Genomic DNA, 17,654 nt, shown 5'->3' with positions numbered 1-17,654 from the left:
TTCAAGGAGATGAGGTAGGGTTACCTTTTGTTTTTGAAAAGTTAAACAAATAAAAAAAAGCAGCAAAGCTTTATTTCAAAGTGAATAAGAAGGATCTGAACTTAGTTTTACATTTTCATATTTTAAACGTGTTTTTAATAGTTTTTATATTAAAGCATATTTTTCAAAAGAAAATGTAAGAATATGAAGATTAATTCAAAAAATAGTGAGACTTCGAATCTACACTATATAGATTGAATATGTGTTAATAAAAACAATTGGCTCATTTAGAGTAGGTCTAGAAAAACTCGATTACAAATGGGGCTGTTTACCCTAGCCTGGGAGCTCATTTGGAGCACATTTCTCAAATTGAAATTTCTTTGACATCCTCTAAATCACCTCAAATTTTGCACACATGATCTCCTATACAAACATAGATAGTTTGCCAAGGTTTTTTTTGCAGCATGTCTAATCAGCGAAACAACATTGAAACACCATGTGTGATCATTGCAACACCTAAACTCATAGCTCACAACATCTAAACAGAAATAACCATACACCACATGCAAATTTAAGGACACAACATCTATGGTCATTTTCATGAGAAAACCTTCACACATATGAGCTATCACCTACAAGATTTCATAGAGTTCAAGGAGATGAGGTAGGGTTACCTTCTATTTTTGAAAAATTAAAAAAAATCAAAAAAAATCACCAAAGCTTTATTTCAAAGTGAATAAGAAGGATCTGAACTTAGTTTTACATTTTCATATTTTAAACGTGTTTTTAATAGTTCTTATATTAAAGCATATTTTTCAAAAGAAAATGTAAAATATGAAGATTAATTCAAAAAATAATGAGACTTCAAATCTACACTATATAGATTGAATAGGTGTTAATAAAAACATTTGTCTCATTTAGAGTCTAGAAAAACTTGATTACAAATGAGGCTGTTTACCCTAGCGTGGGAGCTCATTTGGGAGCACATTTCTCAAATTGAAATTTCTTTGACATGCTCTAAATCACCTCAAATTTAGCACACATGATCTCCTATACAAACATAGATAGTTTGCCAAGGTTTTTTTGCAGCATGTCTAATCAGTGAAGCAACACTGAAACAACATGTGTGATCATTGCAATACCTAAATTCATAGCTCACAACATCTAAACAGAAGTAACCATACACCACATGCAAATTTAAGGGCAGACAAATATAGATAGCATAATACATTGGGTACCCTAATACATTAATACCATAGATTCAGTTCATCACATCATAAACATGCACATTCAGTTTACCAAAAGTAACCCAAAAGATAAAGATAAAACATGCTGCCACATTCAGTTCATCACATCATCACATCACACCGGAGTCAGTGCCTTCGCAAGGGCAGCATGCTGCCCCTGATCATGTAGTCCTCCCCGCGAATCGCTACATCCTCTGCATGAGACACAAGGTGATCGAAGCGGCCATCCTTTGGCTTTGGCTTGGTGGTGCAGTAGGGGCAGCGCCACTTCTTGATCTTGCGGTTGTAGAAGGAAGCAACTCCCTTGGCCTTGATCTTCTCCACCTCCTTCGCTGTGAAGGACGCGAAGTTGCCCTTGTACACTTCTCCAGAATCATACTGCACACATGAATGAATTGCATTAATACATTATAGATTCATATACACCATGTCGAAGGAACTAAATGAACAATCTAAATTTCAAGTAGGCTTACCTCATATTCTTCGTTGTCACTATACTCTGGATCGTACGGGTCGAACCCAGTAAATGCCAGCTTCCTCTTTTCCCCCCATCCATCATCCTCCTGAATATACAATTACATCCATCACTAGTAAATACACAAGTCAATTGAAAATTTAGAGATGCACACATGACACATTGATCATAGGGCTACTATGATCATATTTGCATTTTCCATTGTCATGCACACACATTGAACAATAGAGCTAATATAACTACATATTATGGACAAATTTATATACTAATGAATCAAATAACTTCTTAATCAATGGATTCTATTTGGGCATATGACATTCAAAACCCCAATCTGCGTAGCATTCAATAACAAATCTAATAGGGACCCAATCTAATAAGAATACATGTCTATAGCATTAAAAACCAAATTTGTGTAGCATTAAAAACAAATCTAACAAGCATACATATGTGTAGCATTGAAGCACAAAGATCCCTATCTCTCATACAGATCTATCTAGCATTTTTGCAACGAAAAAACCCCCATCCCCCCATATAGAAAACCCGGCCCATCCGTCAAACCAACTACTCTAACCATCTGTACTACCGTATGAATCACAATCTAACCAATGCAACTAACTCTACAAGCTAATATCCTAAATATTGCAACTAACAAGCAAGTGCAAATACCTCCTGCTCCTTGCTAGGTTGCGCATCGGGGGTATCGGGATGGAGTGCGCCGCTCGACGCCGTCACCTTCTGCTCCGGCAGCACTGAGGCGGAGACAACCACCTCCTTCTCCACATCCACAGCAGTTGCGAGTTTCCCCGCACCGCCGTGGATGCCACCGACATCCTTCACTTCATCCGCGGTCACCGCGCCCGGCAACTCCACTACATCTCGGGCCGCTGCGCCGGCGTCGCCATGAGCTTCCGCCATCAGATAGATGGAGGCGATGAAGGTGAGGACGACGACGCGGTGGGGTACAACGAGACGGTGCGGTGGAGGCAGTGGAGGAGAGCGAGATGATGTCGGTGAGGGAGAGGAAGACGATGCGGCAGGAAGGGGATTTGGGGGAAATGGTAGGGCGATCCGCTGGGAGGTGGTTCCCCCTCTTTATAAGATGGGACGTTTCGGGCATGTCCCATGGACACGTGCTACCCCACGACCACGGTCAGTTGCATGCGCCCACGTACATGAATACCACTGTACGGTCAACATACGAAACCACTATATGGGTAAACAGTCAAAGGTGGACTCGGCCCTACGCGGCCCCACTCGTCAGAGTTAACGGTCAAAGGCGTTGACCCGAAGGCAACGTCCGTTGTAACCTGTTCTGAGGGTTTCGAGCAAGGGAGTGGGGAAAAGTGAGCAAAAGTTATGAGCGTGGGGATGAATGAGTAGAACGAACGAACGAGGGGCAAATAAATAAAAATCCAAAATTTAAACTCCTCAGGCTAAGTGAAAGCCATAAAGATGCATGTCTGATTGCCTCGTGTCGGTTACACACTACCAACTTCGGCACCGACTCATCGGCTAAGGGTATTAGTACGGACGACGAAACACCTCGAGTAGTCTCTACCTAGGGGCTGAAGCCAACGACTAGTAACTTTGAGATTAAAACATCGAGGCGATATGAGTCAAAATAATAACACAAGCAAAAATACCAAGCATTATAAAATATAAATTGTTTGGAGGTACATAACAGTACAATCACTCAAAGAGCACATCTTTCGAGCATTGGGTTTCTATAACCCGAGCACCCTCCATCTTGGAGGGAAAATACAGCTCAGGGCGTCTGTGCTCCTTCTCGGCAGGTGGAGGTGCGGTGGCCATCGTCACGGGCTTCATCCCCGGATAATGCACCAGGGTTCTCGCAAAGGCCATCCGAGCTTCTTCGATGCACAGGGAACACTTCAGGACCTCGATCCGGGGCATGACATGAAGCAACTTCTGCACTATCTGAAGTAGTTGCTCGGCAGAGGCTCGGTAGGCCACAACTGGATACAAAGATCCTTCTTGGCCGGCTCCGCCATCCTATGCAACTGCATGAGCTGTTTCATTTGACAACTCCGACCGGGATTGGTCTCAGGAGTCTGAAACGGAGCCCAGAAAAGCCTCCGCTCAACATCCCCGTCATGGGCCGAGTAGTGCTTGGTTGCTTCCGCCACACTTCTCGAGAGGTCCGTGAAGGCGCCTGAGGAATGCCACATCCGCGTAAGAAATGCATACCTATTTCCACCAAAGGCACATTGCAACAAGTATGGCTTACCATTTTCCATGTGCTTGGCCTGGCACACATCTTCTTCAAAAAATCTCCGGTCCACCCGCTGATTTGAGCTCGGCGGACAGCTTGGAGAACTCGGTGATCTACTCCCGAGACTTGTGCTCTAAAGCCTCACACTTAGAGCTGGCTTCGTGCAGCTCCAGTTGAACCTCTGCCACCCTGTCCTCATGCTTGCTACTTTCAACCTCGATGGAGCTCAGCTCGGCAGCTAATTGTTCGACCGCCACCTTGTGAGCAGTGACGTCCTTCTTGGTCTGTGCTAGTTCGGCCTTGAGTTTTCGAACTCTCTATCCTGGGCTGCTGACCAAGTGAACATCATGGGGCCAGATATTAAAATCAGGACAATCCTTCTTTACTAAAGGGCGGTAATAATTTTTATAACACCGCTTGAAACTTACCCTGTTTTTCATCAAGCCGGACATTCACACGATTGAGCACATTGTCGGAAACCTTTAGTTTCTCGTTTAGCTCGGCTATCTCCAGAGCATTGGCATCAACAGCGGAGGATGAAGCCTGCACGACATCGTTATGAATTTTAGCTACTCCAAGTTATCGATATGCAAGATACTTTGATCGAATTTCCTCCAGCAAGTTAGTAAAATCTCAATATTACTTTTTATGCCTAGGAGTTAATTTTGAGCCACAGATAAGCTTGTCAAACTTACTCGTGGCTCGGGGGATTTTATACCCATAAAGGCATATCAAATCTTATAAATAAAACTTAAAACATTACACGACTTACCTTAAAACCCGCTAGCAAGCCATTGAAGGCTTCTCTCAGCCCACTGTTAACGGACTGAATACTTTGTAAAACCGCACCCATAAGGGCGCGATGTTATTCAACAATGGAGGAGCTGGTCAAGGCGCCTTCCATCATGGCTGACCACACAGCTGTAGTCCGTTTTTCTAGGGGCGGGCGAGAGGTGGCACCGAAGACACAAGAGTATCAGGGCTCGCCCAAGCTTTCTCCTGGCAAAGTTTGGAGGGAATTTGGTTCCCTTCTCCACTTGCGGAGAAGGAACCAACCCCTTGGGTCCCAATGACCGAGGTACGAACCAATCGCCTCGAAGGCCCCGATCTCGTCATCGGAGTCCGGGCCAACACCAAGAAGGGCGACGTTGCTCTTGTAAGGTCTCTTCGGAGCCCGAGGAGGTAGCCCCTCCTCGGCCCCCTGTGCCGCATCCCTCTTCCTTGCCTGAAGAGAATCCTTCTCTTCCTCATCTTCTGCATCCTCCCCCTCATGGGTGGTGGAGGCATGGGTGTCCCCAGACTTGGTATCCGGTGGACCCCTCGAACGGAGACCCCCGCAGGTCTCCTTCTTCTTATTGTATGGCGCCATGTACGACGCCTCCACCAGCATCAGATTCAGCAGAGGAGACCGGGGTTTCTCGGGCAGGGGAGCTGGGCCATCTATTTTCTCGGCTAGGGCCAGCCAATCCTGCAAGGAAGAGGGATAGTAAGGCCTTCAATAAAACAAGGACTTCGAGTAAGTATAAGAGCTCGGACGTACCTCCAAAGGGGGGGGGGGTATCGGCGTCCAAGCCGGTGTCTTCATCCTCGATCGACCACTCCTGTTGTGGTTTGAGCAGTATCCGCCACAAGTTTTCATGGATAGTGCGGTAGAACTCCTGCACCGTCCATGGGTTGCTGGGCTTGTAAGACCACATCGGGTTATCCCGACACTGGCAGGTAAGGATGTGGCGATGGAGCATGGCATGGACTACGTCGGTCAGCTGGATGTTTGTCGCCACCATGTGCTTGATGCATTTTTGCAGCAGCTTCACATCCAAAGCCAAGCCCCAGACTAGACATTTCTTGACCCATGAGGCTAGCCTCACCGAGGTTCCGGATCTGAACTCGTCGGACATTGCCCAATTTCCTTCTCGTGGATCCGTGATGTAAAACCACTCCTTCTGCCAGCCCTTGATGGTGTTGGTCAGTGTGCGCTCCGGCCACGACACACGACAGATCTTGCTTATCACAACCCCACCACAGTTGGCGTGCTAGCTGCTGACCGACTTCGGCTTGACATTGAAGACTTTGAGCCAAAGGCCGAAGTGTGGATGAACTCACAGGAAGGCCTCACAAACAATGATGAAGGTGGAGACGTGGATAATGGAATTCAGGGGAAGATCATGGAAGTCTAACCCGTAATAAAACATCAAACACCTGACGAAGGGTTGAAGTAGGAAGCCCATCCCCATAGGAAGTGGGGGACGAACACCACCCGCTCACCAGGCCTTGGTGTAGGTACCACCTGGCCCTTTTCCAGTGCTCCGTGGGTGATGCCGACCGCGATATAGCCGCAACGCTTCAGCTCCTGGATATCCCCTTCGGAGACAAAGGAGATCTCCCACTTGCCCTGAGAGCCCAAGCCGGCCATTGCTGAGCTTGGAAAGAAGGACGGATGAAAAGGGTGGGAGATGGAATGGATCTGGGCGCTCGAGCTTGGAAGGAGAGGGAGTAGAGTTTGGAATGCTTGTGGTGAGCTTTGTATCTTTTCCCCTTTTAAGGGAGGTCATGAAGCCATGGGTTTCCGCGTACTACGCCACCACCTTCGCCACTTCCCGGAACGACCGTGCCATTGAGCGTGACTGGGTTGGCCCGGGTTATTAAGTGGAGTCCCCTTAAATGCGAGACATGATCTCTTTTGTTGATAGAACGTGCCCCGGGGAAAGTGGCCTCGAGCCGCGATTCAAGTTTTTCTCATTATTTGTTACCACGACTTTTCGTGAGAAGAATGGTCAGATAAGGGACTGTTCACTTCTGGGCCTTTAAAGACTTTAGATTTAATGATGTCCGTTTTGAGAACACGATGTCATTGGAGCAACTAAACCAATACCAGCCGAATATAAGAGGAACTCTCCATGCAAGCCGATTAGTCTAAGTGTCTCGCTGCCGAAGACCGTACACATCAGCGTTGAAGTCTAGTTCGGGGGCTACTGAGGGAGTTCCATATTAAGGGGTCGTCGAGCAGTCGGGTTATCCCTTATGGGCTACATCAGTGAAGATTGGATTATCTGACAACTTCACAATCAAGATGGAAAGCTCCGAAGACTATGCATGCACTCCAAGTTAGGAGGACCAGTTTGGCCCGTCTATCCCCGACTAAGGTCGGTAACATGTAACCCTAGGAGCCCTAGTGTCTATATAAACCAGAGGTTCTTATGCGTAGAGGCAGGTGATCTCATCTGGGGTTTTAGATCATACCATCTTGAGGTAGATCAACTATGTAACCATGGTTCCCCATCAAAATAATCAAGCAGGACATAGGGTTTTACCTCCTCAAGAGGGCCCGAACCTGGGTAATCACTGTATACCCTTCTCTCCTGAAACCCATCGATTCTAGGTATACTGCTCGGGACCCCCTACCCGAGATCTGTCTGTTTTGACATCGACACCAGGCCACACCTCGTGGAGCCATGATCCCCTCAGCTACCCCAGATCCAACCGCCCCAAGCGGCCAGGCCTTCCATGGATATGGAAAATTCTCTGGTTTTCTGAAACGTACGTGGCCTGCATAGCCGGGCCAAGCGCACAGTGAACCGTATCATCATCTCCTCCTCAGACCTATGTATCGTGTATATGCAAGAAACTCAGCTAGATTTCATCTTGTCCTCGACGGTTGCCGAGGTCCTTGGCACCGGGTTCCAGGACTTCTATTTCCTCCTGACCACTTGCACTCGTGGAGGCATCCTCATTGCATGGAAAAGTTCTCTCGTCTCTCTTTTGCACCCCATGACTGGCACATCCCATGTAGCAACCCTCGTTACTCCCATGGGTAGTGATTCCCACTGGTGGTTGATCAGTGTTTACGAGCCCCAAGGTGACCAGGACAGGCTCGAATTTCTATTTGAGCTCCAGGACTTACGTGCCACCTGCCGACCCTTGGATTATTGGTGGGGATTTCAACATGGTGATTTCTATCGCGGTCAAGAACAACGATCGGCTAAATCACCGCGTTATGCACCGCTTCACCATTGATATGGAGTGTGTGACCTTTACCTCCATGTCCACCGATACAAGTGGTCTAACCAACAACAAAAGCCAACCGTGCGATTGACATGGTCTTGGGTCAACTCGAACGCACGATCTCAGACGAACGTCCGCTTCATACGCTTTTTGTCCGTTTGAGGATGGCAATGAGGCCACATCCACCCGAATTTCTGAATGCGCCAGTCGTGCGTCCAACACATGGTCGCATTTCGGCCGCATCTCGTTCGTTCGAGATCAACAAGCATATAAAGCAAACATGGCAAAAAGTTTCATATTCGAAATAGTCTTACAACCCAATCAAAATAAACACAATACCAAATAGTGTTGCAACTCAATCAAAATTTGTTTGCATGAAAAAAATTAAAATCTATAGGTCTACTGGTTGCCAATATCAGTCCACATGCGCTCAACCAAGTCATTCTAGAGCTGGACATGAGTATGCCAATCACACAGTTCACGATCAAAATGGACAAACCGTTCGAAGGTTGCACGGGGTGGGTGCTCAGGCTCAACATATTGACCATGGAAATCAAACCCTTGGTCGTAGATGCCATCATCACGCTCATCCTTCATGATCATATTATGCATGATCACACAAGCAGTCATCGCCACCCAAAGCTTTTGAGTACTCCATGTCAATGCAGGGTTTTGAACGATACCCCATCGAGACTGAAGCACACCGAAAGCATGCTCGAAATCCTTCCTAGCACTCTCCTGCATTTGGGCAAACCCGTGTCTCTTCTCTCCGTGCGGACCAGATATGGTCTTCACAAGAGTGGACTAGTGAGAATAGATACCATTAGCTTGGTAATATTCCTTGTTGTACTGGTGGCCATTAACCTCAAAGTTGACCTCCGGGGAGTGGCCTTCTGCAAGTCTTGCAAACACTAGAGAACGCTGAAGAATTCTGATATCATTGTGAGAACCAGGCATGCCAAAGAAAGAATGCTATATCCACATATCTTGAGAAGCCACCGCTTCAAGTATGACAGTGGAACCTTTCACGTGCCCCCTATACTGCCCCTGCCAAGCAGATGGATAGTTCTTCCACTTCTAGTGCATACAATGAATACTACCAAGCATGTCCGGAAAGCCCCTCTCAACATTGATTGCCAACAACCTCTCTCTATCAGCCACATTTGGCTCTCTCAGGTACTCCGGGTCAAACACTCCCACCACGACCTTACAAAAAATATACATTTGGAGGAGACATGTGAACTCACTCATACGCACACACTCATCAACAATATCATCGTGAATTCCATATGCAACCATGCGAATAGCCGCAGTGCATTTTTGGTAAGAAGAGAAGCCAAATTTCTGGTAACAAGATCACCGTGAATTCCATGTGCAACCATGCTCCAGTCTCGACATACATAAGCGGTGGTGAAATTTGTGTGCTTTGAAGAGTGTGCTATTCTAAAAGTAATCGGCATAGAGAAGGGCATGGCATCTCACCATATTGCGGTTCAAGACCAGAGCATGGCCAGGGATTGATCCTCTGAACCGAGGACACTTCCTACTAATGTGGTCGTGGACGACCAATGCAACAGCCACAATCTCTTCATCATCCGAGGACGAATCTTCCGATGAACAAATGTAGTTGTAAAAGAAAAATCATTGCTGCTATCCATGAGACCTTGTGAGCATATTGTCGAACACCTTGCGACCGTGGTTTAGACGCGACCAGAAAGAGCAATTCCAATACGCAAGCAAGGTTGTTGGTGGGTGTGCACCCTATGGCAATGTAGCGTCTGCCGGAAGTTGTTGGGGTTGACGGTTGGCATCGGCTGCCGTAGCTTCTCTCCCACTGACGGCAAGGAACCACAAACGCCAGCAAAAGGCTCTCTCGAAACATAGGTGTGGGCCATGTATGGCATGGCATGGTTGTGGGGTGGACAACCTCGATGGAAGGCGACGCGGCCGGGAACGGGGGTGGTGGCGATGATGGCGGGGGACGCAGGCGGAGGGCGGAGGGGAATGGCAGGGGAAGAGGGAAAATGGCCGTGTCCCCCATGAGGACAAGCGTGTGCGTCCCGCCCATTCGCACATGTACGTTCGGCCGCAAACGTGGCTCGAAGTTGGTCCGGGAATGGGTCCAAAACGGACCAAAACGAACAACGGTTCGTTTGCTCCTGCATGTTGGGCTGCTTGTTCTATCCATTTACCCCCAAATAAATGTGACCGGATCATTTGGGGTCGTGCATTGGAGTTGGTCTTATGCACCCCTAGCTGGGAAATCCCACACCCCAACTCTGCGTTGCACGGCCTTGCTTCTGCTGGGTCGGACCATTGCCCCCTTGTGGTGGACTGCACTCCTCGCTCTCGGGCCCCAAGGCGCTTCCACTTTGAACGTTTCTGGCCCAAATTAGATGGCTTCCAACAAGTGGTCTCTGAAGCATGGGCCTCGGTGCACCCTGACCCCGACCCTTTCTGTCGCATCTTTGCTAGGCTCAAGGAAACGACACATCGCGACCAAGGTTGGGCCTCGTGCATGACAAGAAACATATCCCTTCAGTTGTTGGTCTCTCACGAGCTTATTGCCAAGCTTGATGACGCACAAGATGTTTGCCCCGTGACAGCCGACCAGGCTTGGCTTCACCGCAAGTTAAAGGAATCCTACCTCGGCCTGGCCTCTATGGAGCGTTCCATTGCACGCCATTTCATCCACTTATCCTGGCTCAAGGAGGGTGGGACTAACACGACTTATTTCAATATACACACCGCACACAAGAAGACGAGAATCACATCCATGGGCTTTGCATTGCTGATCGACACATCTTCAAGGAGGCGGAAATGGCCAAAGCTTCTCATCAACAGTTCACCTCCATTCTAGGCGCTTGTGAGCAGCGGGTGTTCTCGGTTGATCTAGCCGCCTTCGACCAGAGATCCTTCGACCTCGTCGAGATCGAGAGGACTTTGTGCGAAGAAGAAACACAGTAGGCTATCAAGAAGATGCCCATCGGGAGGCTCCCGGACCCGATGGCTTCACGTGTGAGTTCTTTCGCGCATGTTGGACAATCATCAAGCACTATTTATGCGAGGCCTTCGACACTCTATTCCACATGAATGGGCGCATATTTCAGAAAATGAACGACTCCCTCCCCACTCTGCTACCGAAGAAACCAGATGCCTTGGCTCTCTCAGACAACATGCCCATAAGGTTGATACACATATCTGCCAAGCTCTTTGCCGAAGTCCTATCCTTGTGCCTAGCTCCATGCCTTGGTGAGATCGTGTCTGCGAACCAAAGCGCATTCGTGTCTGGCCGAAGTGTTCATGACAATTTCTTGCTTGTCCAACAAACTGCTAGACACATTGTGTTGGGGACGAAGCATGGGAAACATTTTTTTTCTCGACAAACACCCAGGATCTATCTATGGAGATGCATAACAATGAGGGGGTAGAGTGTGTCTACATACCATTGTAGACCTAAAGCGGAAGCGTCACTAGTACAGAAAATCCTAGCTATGCCGTGGCAGAAGGGCTTTGGTGGTGTGGTAACCCGACATCACCAATATGGCACATTGTTAAAAATAATGGCGGCGTTGGGTCCCACATCAACGCTATTCTACACGTTGATGGCGTGCCATGTGGACAACGCCACCACTATAATTGCTCACCTAGCGACGTGCAATGTACATTGCATGCGAGGAACATTTCATGCAACCAAAAAAAATAGAATTTGACTTTAGGCACTAGAACTAGACTAATAGAACAGTTCGTTCTAGATAATAATTAGTTACAATCTCACAAGAAGTACTAGAGCTAGGTAGCAATTTAATAAATGGAAATCCTCACAAACACGAGCAAACTAACATAGTTTTTAAGGAGTTCATTTCACATCAACGACGATTATCATACTTTTAAAGGAGGTCGACGACGATCATCATCCTCAAGTCATGGCGTGGGGTGTTTCTAATAGTGACTAAGACGGTATGTATAACCCGGAGATTCTTGCAAGAAAGGAAGTTGCTCCACCCAACGACACTAATGATAGTGCGACCGTCCATGTCCACTACGTAAGCACATGTGGTGATGGAGCCCCTTGTGGTAAGGCGTAGTCTAACAATGCTTGCTTCATCTGTCTCGACGTCATAGCTCCCACATAGCCTCTTTGGTAATTTATGAAAAAAACAAATATGATGATCATGTCACATTACTACACTATAAGCATATCACCACATTAATACACTAAGCATATCACATTACTATACTAAGCATATCATCAAATACTATGCACTAAGCATATCATAAAATTCTACACTAATTAAGCATATAATCACATTACTATAATACGCATATCATAAAATTCTACACACTAAGCATATCATCAAATTCTACACTAATTAAGCATATCATCACATTAGTATACTAAGCATATCACCAAAATTTACACACTAAGCATATCATCAAATTCTACACACTAAGCATGTATCATCAAATTACTACACTAATAAGTAACATAACATGACTTGACGGTTAACCATCCTCCATGTCAGGTGGGTCACGAATGGCATCCCGACATAGGCATCACGTGCCAGAAGTTTTTCCTAAAGCTTGTCCGTTTCATCCTTGCTCAGCCCGGTCATTCTTTGGGCATAGAGTGCTTCATCGAGTGGGTCCTCATATTCTTCCTCCGAGTTGAGATAGATAACAGCCATCCTTGGAGTTTGTCTTCTGGAGGAGAAGCTGATCAATTCACCCCCGATGAGATGCATGCGGGCGATAAAAGGATCCCATTCATCTCGTGCAATCTGGGTTATGTTTCGTCCCTTATTGACCTCCATATTGTAGCCCCCCGAGGAGCGTCGAAGATGATAGTGTCTCGAGTAATGACTCATTGAAATCCAATGTAACATTGCAAGGGACGACCTATGTATGAAAAACCAAACACACACAATGCATTAGTGGAAATAACAACAAAAACAAAAGAACAAACTATTAGAAGGTTCATATAATTTATTACCGCTGTAGGAACCAAATACGACTGGAAGTAAATGCCAAACAACATGCGAGTTGCAAGGCTGGTTGCGCATCTTGAATTGCACACTTGACATGGTGGTGGTTGCGCCATTCCACACAAAACATATTGAAAACTAAGTATATAATCGGATTCTAGACTAGTGATCGACACTAAGTATAATCAAATACTATGGTGCTAAATATAATTCTACACGAGTAACTATATACACAAATAAACAAAATCCGCGAAAGGAGACACAAATAAAGAAATTCTACACCGCCAATCTAATTTATAGGAGTTCATTTTATTTATTACTCTAGAATTCTAGACTATACTACCAAATTAAGTTGAACTTGGATCATTAATATTGTAGACATAAAACAAATTCTACTCAAAATGCACTATTAAAAATCAGATTTTACGTCGGAACATCACTAAATTTTCTACACAAAGCAATCCATGTAATCAAATTTGGATTCTACATCACACAAAGCAATCCATTATATATATGTACTAAAATTTATACATAAAGGAATGCTAAATCAACTTATATATGAATCTCATATATGGATTATGCGTGGACGGAGGAGGTGCAGGGGGAGAGGAAGGAGATGCTATGGGAGGGGAAGGGGATGACTGAACCTTGCTGGGAGGCAATGAGACGATGACGTGAAGCGACATGTGGTGGCTAGTTGAGGGGGAGTTGAAATGAAAGGGGGGGCAACTTAGGTCTTTTACTAAGGCATGAGAGTTGACTCATGTGGACCGTTTCTTGCGTGGGCCTAAAATGCAACACCATAGCTAATAACAACCAAAATAAAAAAGACTAATTAAAATTAAAGAAAGAGTTATCTAATCTTATTTTTGGCATAAAATAACATGGCACACCAACACTAATTAATTATCAACGGCGTGCACAGAAATTCAACGCCACCACTATCTTCCAAACAATGAGTACATGTGGGCCAACAGATTTGTGACATGTCCAAATATAGCCATGCCAGCACTAACTGTTTACGGCTGGCATACCAATTTAGCCAACGCAAGCAATATTTGAAAAATTAGTGCTGACATTGTGTGAAATGGTGTGCCACCAACAAGAGTTGTGGCTAGCCATTTCTCCACTAGTGTGTATATAACACGTTTGATATGGTCATACTCTTCGCAATATAATCACGATTTAGCGCCTAACGGACGACACCTTCGAGATTAGCACATGTTCAGCTTGATGGCATCCTCTCCTTCATGATCCAACAAGGGAGGGTTAGGAGGTAGATGAGATCGAGACCAGCCCAATGACAAGGTGGTGGTCATGGCAGCGGAATTCCGATAAGGCTTCAACAAGCGCGTACCGAAGAAACGTGGGAGGAGTTGGGAGTGGAAATGGGCAAGGGTGAAGGGGGCGGCTGACGCATGTGTCTCCCCATCTTTATATAGGCTAGGGGGAAGGTGAGGGCATCCAAAATCCTCCTAGGGCCAGCCACAAGGGAGAAATCTCTTTAAACTTGAAGATAACATCTTATCTCTAGATTCAACCCTTTAAATTTAGAGATAAGACATTATCTCTATATTTGAACGATATGTGCCTTGGGGAATGGTGCGGATAGACCATGTGGATTTTATATCCACCCGTCGGTCCATGTGGTCCCTTCCCTGGTCGTTGGGCCCCATGGTGGAACCATCAAAACCTTCTAGAACCTTCCCGGTACTCTACCGAAAATTCCCGAACTTTTCCGGAACCGTGAATATGACTTCCCATATATAAATCTGTACTTCTCGACCATTTCGGAGGTCCTCGTGCTGTACAAAATGCTACCCGGGATTCCAAACTACTTAAGGAATTTCCACTATTAATATCTCAACATTACCCTAGCGTTACTGAACGTTAAGCGTGCGACCGTACGGGTCCGGGAATCATGTAGACATGACCTAGACACCTCTTCAATCAGTAACCAATAGCAGGACCTAGATGACCATATTGATTCCTAGATATTTCATGAAGATCTTTATCGATTGAACCACAATGTCAAGGATTTAGTTAACCCCGTATACAATTCCCTTTTTCGACGATATGTTACTTACTTGAGAGTCGACCATCGATATCTCCATACCCAGTTCAATCTCGTTACCGGCAAGTCTATTTACTCGTTTGTTAATACAAGATCCCATGACTAAATCATTAGTCACATGCTTGCAAGCTTCTTGTGATATTGTATTATAGAGAGGGCCCAAAGATATCTCTCTATCACTCAGAGTGGAATATCCTAGCCTTGACCCATGCAACCCAACAAACACCTTCAGAGATACCTCTAGGGCACCTTTATGATCACCGATTTACAAAATGACGTTTGGTTACACACTATATATTCTTCCGATGTTAAGGAGTTGCATGATCTCAAGGTCTAAGGAACATATATTTGACATGGAGAAATTTGTAGCAATTAAACTAAATGATATGATCATATGCTAAGATTACGGTTGGGTCTTGTACATCACATCATTCTCCTAATTATGTGATACTGTTATCAAATGACAACTCATGTATATGGTTAGGAAGCCTTAACCATCTTTGATCAACGAGTTAGTCTAGTAGAGGCTCACTAGGGACAATGTGTTGCTTATGTATCCACACATGTATATAACTTTCTGGTCAATACAATTCTAGAATTATAATAAGCACTTATCATGAACGGGGAAACATGATAATAACAATTTACTATTGCCTGTAGGGAATATTTCCAACACCTTCACCAGCTACGGGTACCACGTGTACTCATCCAACTCGACATTGCCAATGCATTTGATCCCGACTCTTGATCTTTCTTGTTGGAGATCCTACAACACCTCGGGTTCAGGCCATGCTCGAGGGAATGGGTCTTGATCCTGGTATTGACCGCGACGACAAGAATCCTTATCAATAGCAACCCCGCCCCTATCATCTATGAGCGTGGTTTACGATAGGGCAACCCCTTCTTGCTGATGCTATTCGTCTTGGCGATTGATGCCCTAAACTCTTTGTTCCAACACGCGATGCAGGCCAGCATCCTTCACCGCCTCACCCCGCATCACTGCGCCTCCAACATATCTTTGTTTGCGGACGACGCCATCATCTTCAGCCGCACCGAGCCATCCCAGCATGCAGCAATCCAAGAAATTCCATAGACCTTTGGAGCAACGTGTGACATGAGAACCAATTTCTCAAAGTGCTCTGCCACACCGATCCAATGTGACCCCGCATTGCCGGCTGCCATTAACGAGAATTTGAGGTACCCGGTGAAGGTCTTCCACATCTCCTACTTAGGAGTACCTCTATCAACCCGGAAGGTGCACTCCGCCACACTCATGCCCTTGGTGGACAGACTCATCAAGAAACTCTCTACTTGGCGGGCTTCACTTCTCTCGCGTGGCGAGCGTGTTGCACTGGTCAGACACGTCCTCAACGCTATGCTAAGATGGTCACCCATGACATCTGTGATTTTCTTTGGCATGACCGTAAGGAGGCCCGCACGGGCAACTGCGTGGTGTGCTGGCCCCGCGTTTGCCGACTGCTAGAGTTGGGTGGACTTGGCATCCATGATCTACAACACATAGTGTTGGAAATATTCCATAGAGGCAATAATAAATTGGTTATTATCATATTTCCTTGTTCATGATAAATGTTTATTATCCATGCTAGAATTCTATTGATCGGAGACTTAACTACATATGTGGATATATAAGCAACACCGTGTCCCTAGTGAGCCTCTACTAGACTAGCTCATTGATCAAAGATGGTTAATGTTTCCTAACCATAGACATTATTTGTCATTTGATAACGGGATCGCATCATTAGGAGAATGATGTGATGGACGAGACTGAACCAAAAGCTTAACATATGATCGTTTCACCAAGTTTTTGCTATAGCTTTCATTATGTCAAGTATCCGTTCCTTGGACCATGATATCGTGCAACTCCCTGACACTCGATGAATACTTAGTGTGTATCCAAATGTCACTTCGTAACTTGGTGATAATAAAGGTGCCCTACAGGTATCTCCAAAGGTGTTTGTTGGGTTGGCATGAATCGAGACTGGGATTGGTCACCCCACATGACGGAGAGATATCTCTGGGACCTCTCGATAATACAACATCACAAGAAGATTACAAGTATGCGACTAATGAGTTTAGTGACGGGATCTTGTAGTATAGAACAAGAAATAGACTCGCCGACAATGATATTGAACTAGGTATGGACATACCGACGATCGAATCTCGGGCAAGTAACATATTGTTGGACAACGAAAATTGTATACACGACTAACTGAATCCTTGATATCGTGGTTCGTCCATTAATGATCTTCATGTAATATGTAGGAACCAATATGTTCATCTAGGTGCCGCTATTGGTTATTGACCAGAGAGTTGTCTCGGTCATATCTACACGATTCTCGAACCAGTAGGGTTCACACGCTTAACGTTCAATGACTCTAGAGTAGTATTGGGATATGTACGTTGGTGACAGATGTTGTTTGGAGTCTAGTATAAGAACCCAGACGTCATGAGGAGATCCATAATGTTCCGAAGGTAAATATTTATGTATGGGAAGTCATATTTTGGTCACAAAAAAAGTTCACACACTTACCTTTCTTGTACCGGGAGTGCCGAAAGGGTTCCACGGGACCAGCTGGGGTTCCACCTCCCCCGTGGGCCCACATGGTCTGTAAGGGGGAGCCTGTTGTCTACTTCACAT

At 45.7% G+C, this 17,654-nt stretch overlaps 1 pseudogene; it reads right to left on the bottom strand.

The window, feature by feature from the left end:
* Nucleotides 1-11,826: 11,826 nt before the first annotated feature.
* On the bottom strand, nucleotides 11,827-12,750 carry LOC123404746 (annotated as a pseudogene).
* Between the last annotated feature and the right edge of the window lie 4,904 nt (nucleotides 12,751-17,654).

This window comes from Hordeum vulgare, chromosome 6H (assembly GCF_904849725.1).
Source record: "Hordeum vulgare subsp. vulgare chromosome 6H, MorexV3_pseudomolecules_assembly, whole genome shotgun sequence".
NCBI classification, from domain to species: domain Eukaryota; kingdom Viridiplantae; phylum Streptophyta; class Magnoliopsida; order Poales; family Poaceae; genus Hordeum; species Hordeum vulgare.
The sequence above is the reverse complement of the archived record's forward strand: the minus strand, read 5'-3'. Positions and strand labels throughout refer to the sequence as shown.